Source organism: Leptonychotes weddellii, chromosome 9 (genome assembly GCF_054177405.1).
Source record: "Leptonychotes weddellii isolate Sample4059 chromosome 9, ASM5417740v2, whole genome shotgun sequence".
NCBI classification, from domain to species: Eukaryota; Metazoa; Chordata; class Mammalia; order Carnivora; family Phocidae; genus Leptonychotes; species Leptonychotes weddellii.
In genome coordinates, this window is record NC_138377.1 from 73,555,611 (window position 1) to 73,570,077 (window position 14,467).

Genomic DNA, 14,467 nt, shown 5'->3' on the forward strand with positions numbered 1-14,467 from the left:
GTCAACTCCATCCCTGTGATCAGCTCTGGTGGACCCCAGCAGACCCCAGCAGACCCCAGCCAGTCACATGCCAAGAGAGGGTGGACTCCCCTTTCCAGTGGCACTCGGGATGTATGTTGTGGATGGGTGCCCAAGAAGATACGTGGATGCAGGTCCCTCATGCCCCATGAGGCCATCACAAAGCTGTTCTTGGCCCATTACTGAGGACACATGGTGTCCTGCCTCTGGATGAAGACAGGAGTCCATCCTTTTGGGGATACACACTAAAATAGTGCTTCTCATATTTCCAGGTTTTTTGCACCAGGAAAAATCACTGGCGTAGGGTCCACTGTGGAGCTTGCTAACTTTTTACTTTGCCAAGAAGTGCACTGACAGTAAGTACCATCTACTATCACCATCATTTCATTTACAAACGAATTTTAATTCCAATAATATGGGAATGGCATTGATGCATACTAACAGATTTTGCTTTTTAAAAAGCTTTTGTTTTGAAATGTTTGCAAACATAAACAAATTGCAAGAATAGTACAATGAACTCCTATATGCCCTTCCCTCAGATTTACAAAGTACTAACATTTTGCCATATTTGGCTTATTGTTCTCTCTTTCACACACTCAGAAAGAGAAAAAGTAGTCTCTATACAAATAAATTTATTACCTAAACCATTTGAAAGTAAGTTGTAGATATGGCACCTCTTAACCCTGAAATACTATAGTATTATTATCGAAATCAGGAAATTTAACATCTTTGGTACAATAGTATTATCGAATCTATGTACCTTCTTCAATTTTTGTCAGCTGTCCCAATAATGTCCCCTCCCCCTGCTGCTGGAGGGGAGCTGGAGGAGGGTTCCCTCCTCCCTCCCATCTCCTCCTCCCCTGCTTCTCTCTCCTCTCTCACTTCCTCCTTCTCCTCCCTCTTCTCCACTTCCTCCTCCTCTCCACCCTCCTCCTTCTCCCTCTTTCTCCTCTTCCTTCTCTTCCTCCTGCTTCCCCTCCTCCTCCTCCTCCTAATAGCTGTTGTTTTCTCTGGTCCAGGATCCTGTCCAGGATCAGATACTGCATTTAGATGTCTTGTCTCTTTAGTCTCCCTCAAACTGGAAGAATTCCTCAGCCTTTCTTTGTGTTTTATGACATGGACTTTTTTTATTTTAAGTACAGGCCAGTTATTATGTAGAATATCCCTCAGTTGGAGTTTGACTGATGTTTCCGCATGATCATATTCAGGCAGTGCCTTTTTGCCAAGAATATACCACAGAAGTGATGTGTCCTTTCTCAGTATATCACATCAAGAGGCACATGACATTGGTTTGTCCTATTTTGAGAAATGTTAATTTTGATCACTTGGTGAGAATGGTGGTGACTGTTTCCCCACTGTTAAATTACTATTTTTCCCTTTGGAATTGGTAAGTAATTTTTCAGGTGAATTAACAAGCCTTTTAAATGAAATAAAATTGGCTTTCTGGAAAACTCATTCCCTAGTCCCTATTTTTCTTATTTGCTCATGTCTGTTGAAAATATCTTCAAATCATCAGTAATTAGGGTGCCTGGGTGGCTCAGTCAGTTAAGTGTCTGCCTTTGGCTCAGGTCATGATCCCAGGGTCCTGGGATTGAGTCCCACATTGGGCTCCTTGCTCAGTGGGGAGCCTGCTTCTCCCTCTCCCTGCCGCTCCCCCTGCTTGTATGCTTTCTCTGTCTCTCTGTCAAATAAGTAAATTTTTTAAAAAATTAAAAAAACCAAACAAACAAAAAACAAATCAGCAGTGATCCATACACTGGCTCTTAAAAATCGCTGCACAAGAATGCAACTAAATTATTTATCTAACAGATACTTGAGTACTATATAAGCCATGCAACTCAGAGGAAGAATGGTTTACAAGCAGGACCAATAAATAATACAATCAAATATGGCACACCTCTTTTATAGAAAGCCTCTGAACCTAACTTCGGATTTGATGAAAACACAGGGACGGAGGAACAAGCTGAACAACACAATGGGGAAACAATCACTAAATCCAGAATGTGGAACATTCTGTAAGAAAGCTGGCCTGGGGCACCTGGGTGGCTCAGTCAGTTAAGCGTCTTCCTTAGGCTCAGGTCATGGTCCTGGGATGAAGTTCTGCATCAGGCTCTCTGTTCAGCAGGGAGCCTGATTCTCCCTCTCCCTCTGCTGCTCCCCCTGCTTGTGCTCGCTCGCACTCTCTCTCTCTCTGTCAAATAAATAAATAAATAAAATCGTAAAAAAAAAAAAAAGAAAGAAAAAGGAAGCTGGCCTGCAATCTTCAAAAGGACGATGTCATAGAAAAAGAAAGGAGTGACTAATCTGGATTAAATGCAACAATTCATGAGCTTTGATTGAATCTGATTTAAAAAAACTATAATTAGGGACAATTGGGGAAATTTTCATATAGACTAATATTAGATGATACTATGGAATTATTGTTGGTTTTCTTAAGTATGATAATGGTTTTATAGTTATATAAGGGAATGCCCTTATTTTAGGAGATGCATGCTAATGTGTTTAAGGGTAAAGTGGCATGATGTTTGCAATTTACTTTCAAAATGTTCAGCAAGGGGCACCTGGCTGGTTCATTTGGAAGAGCATGAAACTCTTGATCTCAGGGTTGTGAGTTCAAGCTCCACGTTGGGTGGAGAGATTACTTAAATAAATAAAACTTAAAAGGGGCGCTTGGGTGGCTCACATGGTTAAGTGTCTGCTTTCAGCTCAGGTCATGATCTCCTGGTCCTGGGATAGAGCTTGGCATAGGTCTTCCTGCTCAGTGGGGGGAGTCTGCTTCTCCCTCTCCCTCTGCCTCTCCTTCTCCCTCTGACTCTCCGCAGCTCATGCTTTCTCTCCCCCCCAGCTTGTGCGCTCTCTCTCCCTGTCAAATGAATAAATAAAATCTTTAAAATAAATAAATAAGGGATGCCTGGGTGGCTCAGTTGGTTAAGCATCTGCCTTCGGCTCAGGTCATGATCCCAGAGTTCTGGGATCGAGTCCCATATTGGGCTCCCTGCTCAGCGGGGAGCCTGCTTCTCCCTCTGCCTGCTGCCCCCCCCACTTGTGCTCTCTCTCTCTGACAAATAAGTAAAATCTTTTAAAAATAAATAAATAAACAAAACCTTAAAGGCTTAGCAAAAACTCATGCATATTATATATATAGAGAGAGAGCAAAGTTGCAAAATATTAAAAATTGTTGAAGCTTGATAGAGAGTAAGGATGCTCATAATACTATTCTTTCAACTTTTCTGTGGTTTTGGATTTTTGAAAATCAAAGATTTGAAGGAATAATATATAGGTGTAATTATGATTAATAAAAATAAAACTCCCTTTAAACTGTTCCTGAATTTACAGGGCACCTGGGTGGCTCAGTGGGTTGAACGTCTGACTCTTGATTTCGGCTCAGGTCATGATCTCAGACTCCTGGGATTGAGCCCCGCATGGGGTTCCACACTCAGTGGGGAGTCTGCTTGTTTCCCTCTCCTTCTGCCCCTCCCCCTGCTCACACATGCTCTCACTCTCTCTCTTTCTCTCTAAAATAAATAAAATAAGTCTTTAAAAAAAATAGAGTGTTGCTGAATTTACAGTATTTTTTATTATTGTAAGTTTTCTCTACTAGTTTCTCCTTACTGTTATATGTGGAGAAGCGCCTCAATTTTTTTATATTTAAAAAGGCTCCTAATTCAGCCTTTCTGGAAAGTATCTTGGTAATATATGAGACATCTTACAAAGTTCATATCACCTTTGACTTGGGTATTTACCCAAGAAAATAACCATGCACTTCTGTAAAGATTCAGCAACTGAGTTGTTCATTCCAGTGTAACAGTACCTCAGTGAAGAAATTGTGTATAATTTAAATGCTCAACTCTTTACTGCTGGTTGAATAAACTCTGGCCCAACCACCTAAAGAAAGGAATATGGCACAGGCATTGAAAACGTGAGGTCAGCCATATTGTTGAGGTTGGTAGCACAGGCGTTGTTGAGGCTGGACGACTCGTATATAGGAGCCCATTATTTTTCATTAATTAAAACATGCAGGGCACCTGGGTGGCTCAGTCGGTTGGGCGACTGCCTTCGGCTCAGGTCATGATCCTGGAGTCCCGGGATCGAGTCCCATATCGGGCTCCCTGCTCGGCGGGGGGTCTGCTTCTCCCTCTGACCCTCCTCCCTCTCGTGCTCTCTTGTTTCTCGTTCTCTCTCGCAAATAAATAAATAAATAAATCTTTAAAAAAAAAATGCAGAACGATGTTTAACAAATGAAAAGATTGGTACAATATATTTAGCTTATGAAAAAAATAGTGTGTACTGTCTAATCCTACTTTTGTTTAAAAAAAAAAAAAAAAGACTGGGAAAATATACATCCAAATGCTCAACCTTGGTTATCCGTTTTTATTTTCTCTTATTTATTTTATCTCATTTCAACTTTCTAAAATTTATAGAGTGCACGTGAATTACTTTTATATTAAGAAAGAACAATAAAAATGATGTTTGAAAGATGACAGAGAGAGACACAGCGAGAGAGGGAACACAAGCAGGGGGAGTGGGAAAGGGAGAAGCAGGCTTCCCGCGGAGCGGGGAGCCCGATGTGGGGCTCGATCCCAGGACTCTGGGATCATGACCTGAGCAGAAGGCAGACGCTTAACCCACTGAGCCACCCAGGCGCCCCTGCAACGTGTTCTTCGGCCTAGTTTGAAAGAGCTCCACTGGGGGTCCCTGGGGCCTCACCCAGAGGTGGGACCATCCCCGGCCACAAGGTGGCAGTGCTGCTCGCGGAGGGCGCCTCCTTCAACAGAGCACCCTCGGCCGCACCCGCCCCCCCCCCCCCGCCCCCAGTGTCTTCTGCCACCCCCCACCCCGGCTCCCCTCTTACCCTGAAAACACAGGAGCACTGCCTGAAAAAAAGAAAGACATCCTGGTGTGTACGGGGGCTCCTCCCCTTTCTGCACCTAGGTTAGGGGTGCAAATAGTGCCAGCCCTGAAGATGGCAAGTCTGGAAACTTTCCTTTCCTTGGGGATACTAGGCGGAGAAGCCTTCCCCGCAAACAGTTGTCTAGTTGTATCTAGATGTGGCAGAGCCGCCAGATTGAGAGAGAGAGAGAGAGAGAGAGAGAGAGAGAGTGTGTGTGTGTGTGTGTGTGTGTGTGTGAGAGAGAGAGAGAGAGTGTGTGTGTGTGTGAGAGAATGTGTTAATGTATTCTGCATGTTTTACTGATGTTATTTTTCTTGTTTGTGTGTGTGTGTGTTAATATTTAGAACATGTTCTTTTATTTCAAAACAACAATATGGATAGAATGTTGAAGAAAACACAATATTTACTTCATATCCAATTCGATGCGTATTTTCTTCTGCTTTTCAGTCCACACATTGTCATCATCATATTGGAAATCCTTACTATACCTTCCTTTGAAGCAGGATCAATGCACTATGCAGATATAATTTCAGCAAATAACTTAACCAATATGAAGTGTATTGAATAATAGTATCCTTTTGTGTTATGCTCTGTGGGCTTCTAAAAAAAGTGCTTTATCTATAAAACAATAATGTAACTTTATAAAATTGTTTCCCAATTAAGAAAATGTCTAATAATTTATAAAAGTGGACATTTGCACAATTTTTTTTATAATTCATCTAGTGGTTTAAACTGTAAAAATGAATGTTTTTAGTATATTCACAGAGTTCTGCAACCATTACCACAATCAATTTTAGCAGTCATTATACTGCTGTATCCATTAGCACTCAGTCCCCATTTCCACCCCCATTCCCACCCCAAGGACCTCAGCAAGCACTAATCTGCTGTCTCTATACATTTCATTTGCCTGCTCCAGACATTTCATATTAATGGAATCATACAACATATGTTCTTTAGTGACTGACTTGGCATTATGTTTTCAAGATTCATCCATGTTGGGGCACCTGGGTGCTCAGTCAGCTAAGCATCTGCCTTTGGCTCAGGTCATGATCCTTAAAATCCTAAAAAAAGGATTCATCTATGTTGTCACATGCCAGTAGTTAAGTCCTTTTTATTGCCAAATAATATTTCATGGTATGAAATTTTACTTGTCCATCAATTGATGAATATTTGGGTTGTTTTCCACTGTTTGGCTATTATGAATAGCCAAGCACTTGTTGTTAACTGTCTTTTGGGGCATAGTCATCCTACTAGGGGTGAAGTGGTTTGATTTGCATTTCTGTGATGGCTAGGGGCCATTTGCATATCCTCTTTGGTGAAATGTCTATTCAGATCCTTTGCTCATTCTTTAGTTGGATTATTTGTCATTTTAATACTGGATTGTAAGAGTTCTTTATATATTTTAGATACAGTCCCCTTATCAGACTTCTGATTTGCAAATATTTTATCTCATTCTGTAGGTTGTCTTTTTACTTTCCTGATGGTGCTGTTTGAAGCACAAAAGGTTTTTTTTTTCCAAAGATTTTATTTATTTATTTGACAGAGCGAGAGAGCACAAGCAGGGGGAGCAGTAGGAGAGGGAGAAGCAGGCTCCCTGCTCAGCAGGGAGCCTGATGCGGGGCTTGATCCCAGGACCCTGAGATCATGACCTGAGCCCAAGGCAGCCACTTAACCATTTGAGCCACCCAGGCACCCCAAAGCACAGAAGTTTTTAATTTTGATGACGTTCAGTTATCTGTTCCTTTCTAAAAAGATTTTAAGTAGGGGCGCCTGGGTGGCTCAGTCAGTTAAATGTCTGCCTTCTGCTCAGGTCAAGGCCCTGGGCTAGTAGAATCGAGCCCCATGTCAGGCTCCCTGCTCAGCGAGGAGTCTGCTTCTCCTTCTGCCCCTCTCCCTCTGCCCCTCTCCCCTGCTCGTGCTCTCTCTCACTCGCTTGCTCTCTCTATTGCTCTCTCTCTCAAGTAAATAAATAAAGTTTAAAAAAACAAAAAATAAAAAGATTTTAAGTAATCTCTACACCCAACATGGGGCTCGAACTCATAACCCTGAGATCAAGAGTCTCATGCTCCTCTGACTGAGCCAGCCAGGCTCCCCAGATCCATAGTTCTTTATAAAGTTAACATACATAACACAACAGTAATTCCACTCTATGCTATTTACCCAAGAGAAATGAAAAACTATATATCCACAGAAAGATTTGTACATGAATGTTTATAGCAGTTTTGTTTGCAATAAGGAAAAATCAGAAACAACCCAATAGCCATTAACGTGAGAATGGGTAAATAAATTGTGGCATATTGAATACAAAATAAAGACAATTCAATAATTTAAAGGTACAAATTACTGATACACACAACATGCATGAATCTTAAAAATACTATGCCAAATGAAAGAAGCCAGACACAAAAGAGTACGTACTGGATGATTTCATTTAATTGAAATTCTGGAACAATCAAAACTAAGCTATCATTACAGCAGGTCAGTGGTTTCCTGGGGACAAAGGGGGAGGGAGGACCAACTGCAAAGAGGCTTGAGGGAACTTTCTGAAGTAATGGAGATGCTCCATCTTCATTGGAGTGGTTGTTATATGTGTGTATACCTTTGGAAAAACTCATCAAGCTGCTTTTAATGTACTTGATGTACCTTAAAATTAACATACTTAACATCTTATTATACGTAAATAATACCTCAATAAAGTTGATTAAAAAATAAGTCCACACTCGAGAGTTGGCTATTACAAGAGCTTCAGGTATCTCTATATCTTATCTGTCTCAGGCACTTCACTGATTATCATAATGAATATTAGAAATGGGTTTTCATTAAAAACTTAGAAAGACCATAAAGTATAATCAATAAATTAGTAAATGCCTCTCTCTGTATTGTTATGAGGATCCAATGTGATAATGTATATGAAAGTACAGGTTTGATGGGCTTTACAAGTTAAGTCTTGGCTCATAAGTCAGAGACGTCCCAGGCTTCCAGATTTCCAGCCCCCTTACGATCCTGACCTCAAGGCCTGAGAAGTCCCTCTGGTTGTCCCCTGCCAGGGTCTTGGCTTGCTTACACTTACCTCTAGGCTTCACCTTCTGAAGGGCCCTGATCCCGTGGAGCATGGTGGGGAAACCCTTAGAATCTGCCTTGCCTCTGAGTGCCTGGGCGGAATTGGAATTGACCTTTACCTCTTGGCCCTTACCTGTCGCCCCAGGGTGCTCTTTGCTTTGACTGGCCTGGGAGTTTGTAAGCAGTCAAGATAGCTCCACTGCACTCACACAGCCCTTGTTATGGCCTGGCTGCTTGTGTACCCCCTCAAGTGGGTACCACAATGGGATGGTATTTGGAGGTGGAGCCTTTGCTAGGCATTTGGGCTGAGGTGAAGTCGTGAAGGTGGGGCCCTCATGATGGAATTCGTGTCTTTGTGAGAAGACCAAGAGACCAGAGTGTGCTCACTGCCCCTCCCCGCAACCACCACCACCAGGTGAGGACATGACAAGAAGGTGACTGCCTACAAACCAGGAATAGGACCCTCACCAAGACCTCAGCCATACTAGCAACCTGATCTCAGACTGCCCAGCCTCCAAAACTGGGAGAGATAGCTATTGTTCAAGCCACCCAGTCTGTTGTAATTTGTGATAGCAGCCTGAGCAGATGAAGACAAACCTTATCCTGGCAAATAGGAGATGAACTGTGGCCCTTCTTCTAAAAGTCTCCTCAACTACATTATGTCTCCTAAATTTAGACAAATTCCTCCTGAATATTCCAAAGCCACCATACTGTTTTGTACCCATTTCCAGAATCCCAGGGAGGCCCGCCCAGCCTGTTCAGGCCCCTGTAAACTGACCCTCCCGCTCTCCAGTGACCTCTTACCCAGACCCAGATGTTCCTCTGACCTCACCCTGGTGCTGCTGGAGTTTCACATGGTCGTCCAGGCTTACCCTGCCTGACTCTTTGTCTCTCCCCTAAGCTTTGAGCATAGAGACCTGAGACTCCGGATTCAGCTACTGGAGTGTGACCCCCTGCTCAGGGCATGGGTTCTCCAAACCTTAGAAGCCACCCACCCACAATGTCTGGCCCACCCAAGACCTGGGCCCCTGGAGGTTCATGCTCTGGTGTCTCTCCTTAGGTATAAATAAAACAGTGTCCTACATAACTGCACATCTTGTCCTTAGCTTTTTTTGCCTGACCCTGTAAGTTACCTTGAGCAGTGATTGGGAGTGGCTGGGCTTTCCTGTTCTTTCCCACCGAGAGAGCAGAACTAAAGACCCCCCAGTAACTCCTGGGAGCTGTGTGGTATGTGGGCGGGCTGCCCACTGCAACCTCACCTCCCATCATGTGAGCTCTACAGACCAGAGCCAAGGAAAGTTAAAGCTGCTCAGACCCAGGGATAAACACCATTGACAGTGGCCACTGTCCTTCCACAACTTTTTTTAGACATAGGAAAACATAGGGACTTGTTTCTGGGTGTGTGTTGGGGTGGTAATATTTTTTTTCTTTTAAACAGACTGGGATCATACTCTTTCAATTCAACAAGTATTTATTGATTACCTACTGTATTCTAGGCACTTTGAGCTCACTGAAAAATAATTCTGCAACTTGCAGTTTTTGCTTTAAAGCATAAAATCTTTCCATGTCAATACATAATGATGTGTCGTTATTTTTTCCATCATTGTAAAACTTTAGCACACTTAGCACTTTAATGCATTTTCTGCTCTGATAAATATGGAATTGATCGAAGTACCTCTAGCTATTTCCATCACCATTATTGGGTGGGATGCAATGAACAGATTTCCTAAGGCTTGGGAATTAGGCAAAAGCAGGGTCATGAATTTAAGTCATAGACTCTTTCTCCCCAATGGGTTAAAACATATTTTTCAGTTTTACTTTCTATGGTGGATCTGTAAAAACTATTAGATTAGTACGACTATTTTTGATCTACGTGTTTGTGATAGCTGATACAAAAAGGAATTTGTTGGGTTTGGGAGATAGCATGCGGGGGGCAAGATAGGGCTGGAGAAGATAGGGCCTGAGCACCTAGGACATTGGAGGTCATGCAAAGAGCCATGGAAGTCATTGTGGGGTTTTAAGTAGGAGCAAGTTTGGAATTCTATTTTTTCCAGTTTCACTGATATATGATTGATATATAGCATGGTATTAAGTTTAAAGTACACAACATAATGGTTTGATATAGATATATATTCTGAAATGATTACCATGTTGTTTGTTTAACACCCATCACTTCACATTGTTACTTTTTTTTGTGATGAGAACTTTTTTTTTTTTTAAAGATTTTATTTATTTATTTGACAGAGAGAGACAGTGAGAGAGGGAACACAAGCAGGCAGAGTAGGAGAGGGAGAAGCAGGCTCCCCGCTGAGCAGAGAGCCCGATGCGGGGCTTGATCCCAGGATCCTGGGATCATGACCTGAGCCGAAGGCAGACGCTTAACGACTGAGCCACCCAGGCGCCCCTGTGATGAGAACTTTTAAGATTTACCCTCTTAACAACTTTCAAATATACAGCACAGTATTGTTAACTATAGTCACCATGCCGTACCTTACATCCCCAGAACTTATTTATTTATAACCAGACGTTTGTACCCTTTGACCCCCTTTCCCCATTTCCCCCACTCCCTACCCACTGGCTCTGGCAACCACCAATCTGTTCTCTATTTCTGTGAGTTTGTTATTTTAAATTCCATATATAAGTGAGATGATCCGGTTTTTGTCTTTCTTTCTGGCTTATTTCGCTTAGCATAATATCCTCCAGGTCCATCCATGTTGTTGCAAATGGCAAGATTTCCTTCTTTTTTGTGGTTGAATAATATTCCACTGTATTGATAAATACCACAGTTTTTTATCCATTCATCTGTTGATGGACATTTAGGTTGTTTCTTTGTCTTGGCTATTGTAAATAAATTGCAATGAAAATGGGGGTGTAGGGGTGCCTGGGTGGCTCAGTCAGTTAAGCGTCCGACTCTTGATTTTGGCTCAGGTCCTGGGATCAAACTCCACATCAGGGTCTGCCCTCAGCGGGGAGTCTGCTTGAGGATTCTCTCCCTCTCCCTCTGCCCCTCCCCCACTCTCTCTCTCTCTCATAAATAATCTTAAAAAAAAAAAGAAAAAGGGGTTATAGATGGTGTAGATATCTTTTTGAGATAGTGATTCTGTTTCCTTTGGATATATACCCAGAAATGGAATTGTTGGTTCATATGGTAGTTCTATTTTTAATTTTTTGAGGAACCTCCATACTGTTTTCCATAGTGGCTGTGCCAATTTACATTCCCACCAACAGTGCGCGAGGGTTCCCTTTGCTCCACATCCTCTCCCACACTTGTTATCTCTTGTCTTTTGAATGACAGCCATTCTAACAGATGTAAGATATCATATTGTGGTTTTGATTTGCATTTCCTTGATGATGAGTGATAGCGAGCACCTGTTGGGTGCTCACTTTTCATGTACCTGCTAGGCATTTGTATGTCTTCTTTGGAAAAATGTCTATTCAGTTCCTCTGCTGATTTTATGATCAGATTGTTTATTATTTGCTAGTAAGTTGTATTTCTTTATGTATTTTGGATATTAACCCCTTACCAGATACATGATTTGCAAATATTTTCTCCCATTCCGTAGGTTGCCTTTTCATTTTGTGGATGGTTTCCTTTGCTGTGCAGAAGCCTTTAGTTTGATGTAGTCCCACTCGTCTATTTTTGCGTTATTGCTTTTGCTTTTGGTGTATATTAAAAAAATCATTGCCAAGACTGATGCCAAGGAGCTTACCACCTATGTTTTCTTCCAGGAGTTTTCTGGCTTCAGATCTTATGTTCAAGTCTTTAATCCATTTTGAGTTGATTTTGTATATGGTGCAAGATAATGATCCAATTTCATTCTTTTGCATGTGGCTGTCCAGTTTTCCCCACACCATTTATTGAAGAGACTATCCTTTCCCCATTACATATTCTTGGCTCCTTTTGTCATAAGCTAATTGACTGTACGTGCATGGGTTTATTTGTGGACTCTCTATTCTGTTACACTGAGCTATGTGTCTGTTTTTATGCCAATACCAGACTGTTTTGATTTCTATCACCTTGTAACATAGTTTAAAATCAGGGAGAGTGATGCTTCCAGCTTTGTTCTTCTTTCTCAAGATTTCTTTGGCTATTTGGGGTCTTTTGTGGTTCCATACAAATTTTAGGATTTTTTTTATTCCCATGAAAAATGCCATTGGAATTTTGATAGGGACTGCATTGAATCTGTAGATCGCTTTGGGATCTGTCATTATTTTTAACAGCTGCATGGTACCCCATAGCACAGCAGCAACGTAACTCCACAGTTTCTAGTTCCCTAATTTTAGACATTCAGATTACCTCCATATACTTTTCTATTACAAATAAGGCTACAATGAGTGCCTTTGTCATTTGACCTTGTGCACATTTGTGAATATTTCTGATGGGCTCTGATGAGGAGAATTGCTTAATTAAAGAGAATGTGCTGAATATTTCTAGTTGTTGTTCCCCGATAACAAGTTTGTGTCCATTTATTCTCCTACCACTAGTGTGTGCGAGGACTCTGCTCCTTGTGGTCTATAGGTCATATTATCAAACTGATAGGTGAGAATGGGCAATAACCTTCTCCCAAGACCCTGGGATCATGACCTGAGCCAAAGAGGGATGCTTAACCGACTGAGCCACCCAGGCGCCCCGGCAGTAGGAATCAGCCTCGGCCATTGATACCAACTGAGCAGCTTATGACCCTCAGGACAGGGTACTTCTAGGGTACAAATTAAGAGAGGTCAAGCTCTAGCTGTTCCCATGGGTGAACTTCAGCTATTACAAACACTCGCTCAGATTAGCTGTGTATTTCTACACCCAGGGTCTCTTTTCTCCCTTACCACCACCTTCTAAGATAAATGTCATTATCTTGTTTACAGATGAGGAAACCCACCCAGAGAGGCTGATTCCTCCAAATCACAGAGGTCACAAGTAACAGAGCCAGGGAGGAAGGGGCGCCTGAGGGTGAAGGAAAGAACAGCAAGGGTAAGGCCACTAGTAACCCCAGGGCTTGGGTACCGACCTGGGTCTCAAGGCCAGAAGCAGACCAGTTGTGTGGTCTGGAATGGTGCTGGGTTCCTTCGCATGGGCTGCAGGGTGTGCGATCTGTTCTGCCTGTGCTTGTCCTGCTTGGACATGAGGTGGAGGCCACAGGTATGGAGAGTGGAACCCCCTGGGTCTGGTAACTCAGAAGGATCGAGGAGGGAGTGAAGAGGACTGGTAGCCTGGTGATGGTGGAGGAGTTCATGAACTGACGATATGTGTGCAGACCCTGTTCATAAGCTAATGAGAAACCTCTTACATCCTCCCAGTTGGCTGCTGCGGGCCAGCTGCTTTAGTTACTGCCCAGGGCCCTCAGCATAGACCTCATTCCTCCAAACAATGCAGTCCCTTAAGCAATCCTTGTATTACCATGGCTCTAAGCCTAGGAATTCCAAGGACAGACTTGTTTAACCACTTCTGGCTCCAGCACTTGTAGACTGGTCCTCAGAACTCAGGGGTTTGAAGAAGTATTTTCAGCAGACTCTGAGTGGGGAGCCAGCAGGCAGCTAAGTGTCTTTCTCTTGAGAGTCCATTTGTTTCCCAGGGAAGCTCAGCTCCAGGGGACACACTTCCGGTGTCACAAAAACCCCTGTGGCCCTACACCTTCAGGATTTCAGTCCCCAAACAGGAGGTTCCTCTGGGTGGTGCCATCTCAGGCCCTCCCCCACACATCCTGGAGTGAGGGGCACAAAACACCACACCTTTTACCTGGGAAGGGGGCCTTGCCCACTGGCAGCATGACTGACCTGGTAGTTTGCTGGGGTTTTCAGATGTGAGAGGCCCAAAGACCGCAGAGAAGAGACTTGCACCTGAGCCTGGTGAGAATGTGGTCCAGGATCTCCGGAAGGTACCATCTCTCGGCCTTTTTATTTGAAAAACAGTAGGAAATCTATTCTGTGGTTATGTGAGAGAATGACTGTATTCTTTTATTTTTAAGATTTTATTTATTTATTTATTTATTTATTTATTTATTTATTTGACAGAGAGAGAGAGCACAAGCAGGGGGAGTGGCAGAGAGGGAGAGGGAGAAGCAGGCTCCCCCCTGAGCAGAGAGGCCAATGCTGGGCTCGATCCCAGGACGCCGGGATCAGGACCTGAGCCAAAGGCAGATGAGATGCTTAACTGACTGAGCCACCCAGGTGCCCCAGAATGACTTTAGGAGGGAGAGAAAGCACACATGCAAATAATTGGTGAATCCGGATAAAAGGTTTTTGGAACTTCCTCATATATGCAACTTTTCTGTAAGTTTGAAATGGTATCAAAATTAAATGGTGACAGGGACGCCTGGGTGGCTCAGTTGGTTAAGCGACTGCCTTCGGCTCAGGTCATGATCCTGGAGTCCCGGGATCGAGTCCCGCATCGGGCTCCCTGTTCGGCAGGGAGTCTGCTTCTCCCTCTGACCTTCCTCCGTCTCATGCTCTCTGTCTCTCATGCTCTCTCTCTCAAATAAATAAATAAAATCTTTAAAAAAAAAA

General features: G+C 43.0%; 1 long non-coding RNA gene across 1 annotated transcript in view; it reads left to right on the forward strand.

Moving 5' to 3' along the window:
• The first annotated feature begins 288 nt into the window (after positions 1 to 288).
• LOC115944001 (uncharacterized) overlaps positions 289 to 14,467 on the forward strand; it is an 18,020-nt gene continuing 3,841 nt past the window's right edge. The window contains exons 1-3 of the long non-coding RNA XR_014148212.1: positions 289 to 374; positions 12,830 to 12,935; positions 13,763 to 13,839. This is a non-coding gene — a long non-coding RNA (uncharacterized LOC115944001). The remainder of the gene's footprint in view (positions 375 to 12,829; positions 12,936 to 13,762; positions 13,840 to 14,467) is intronic.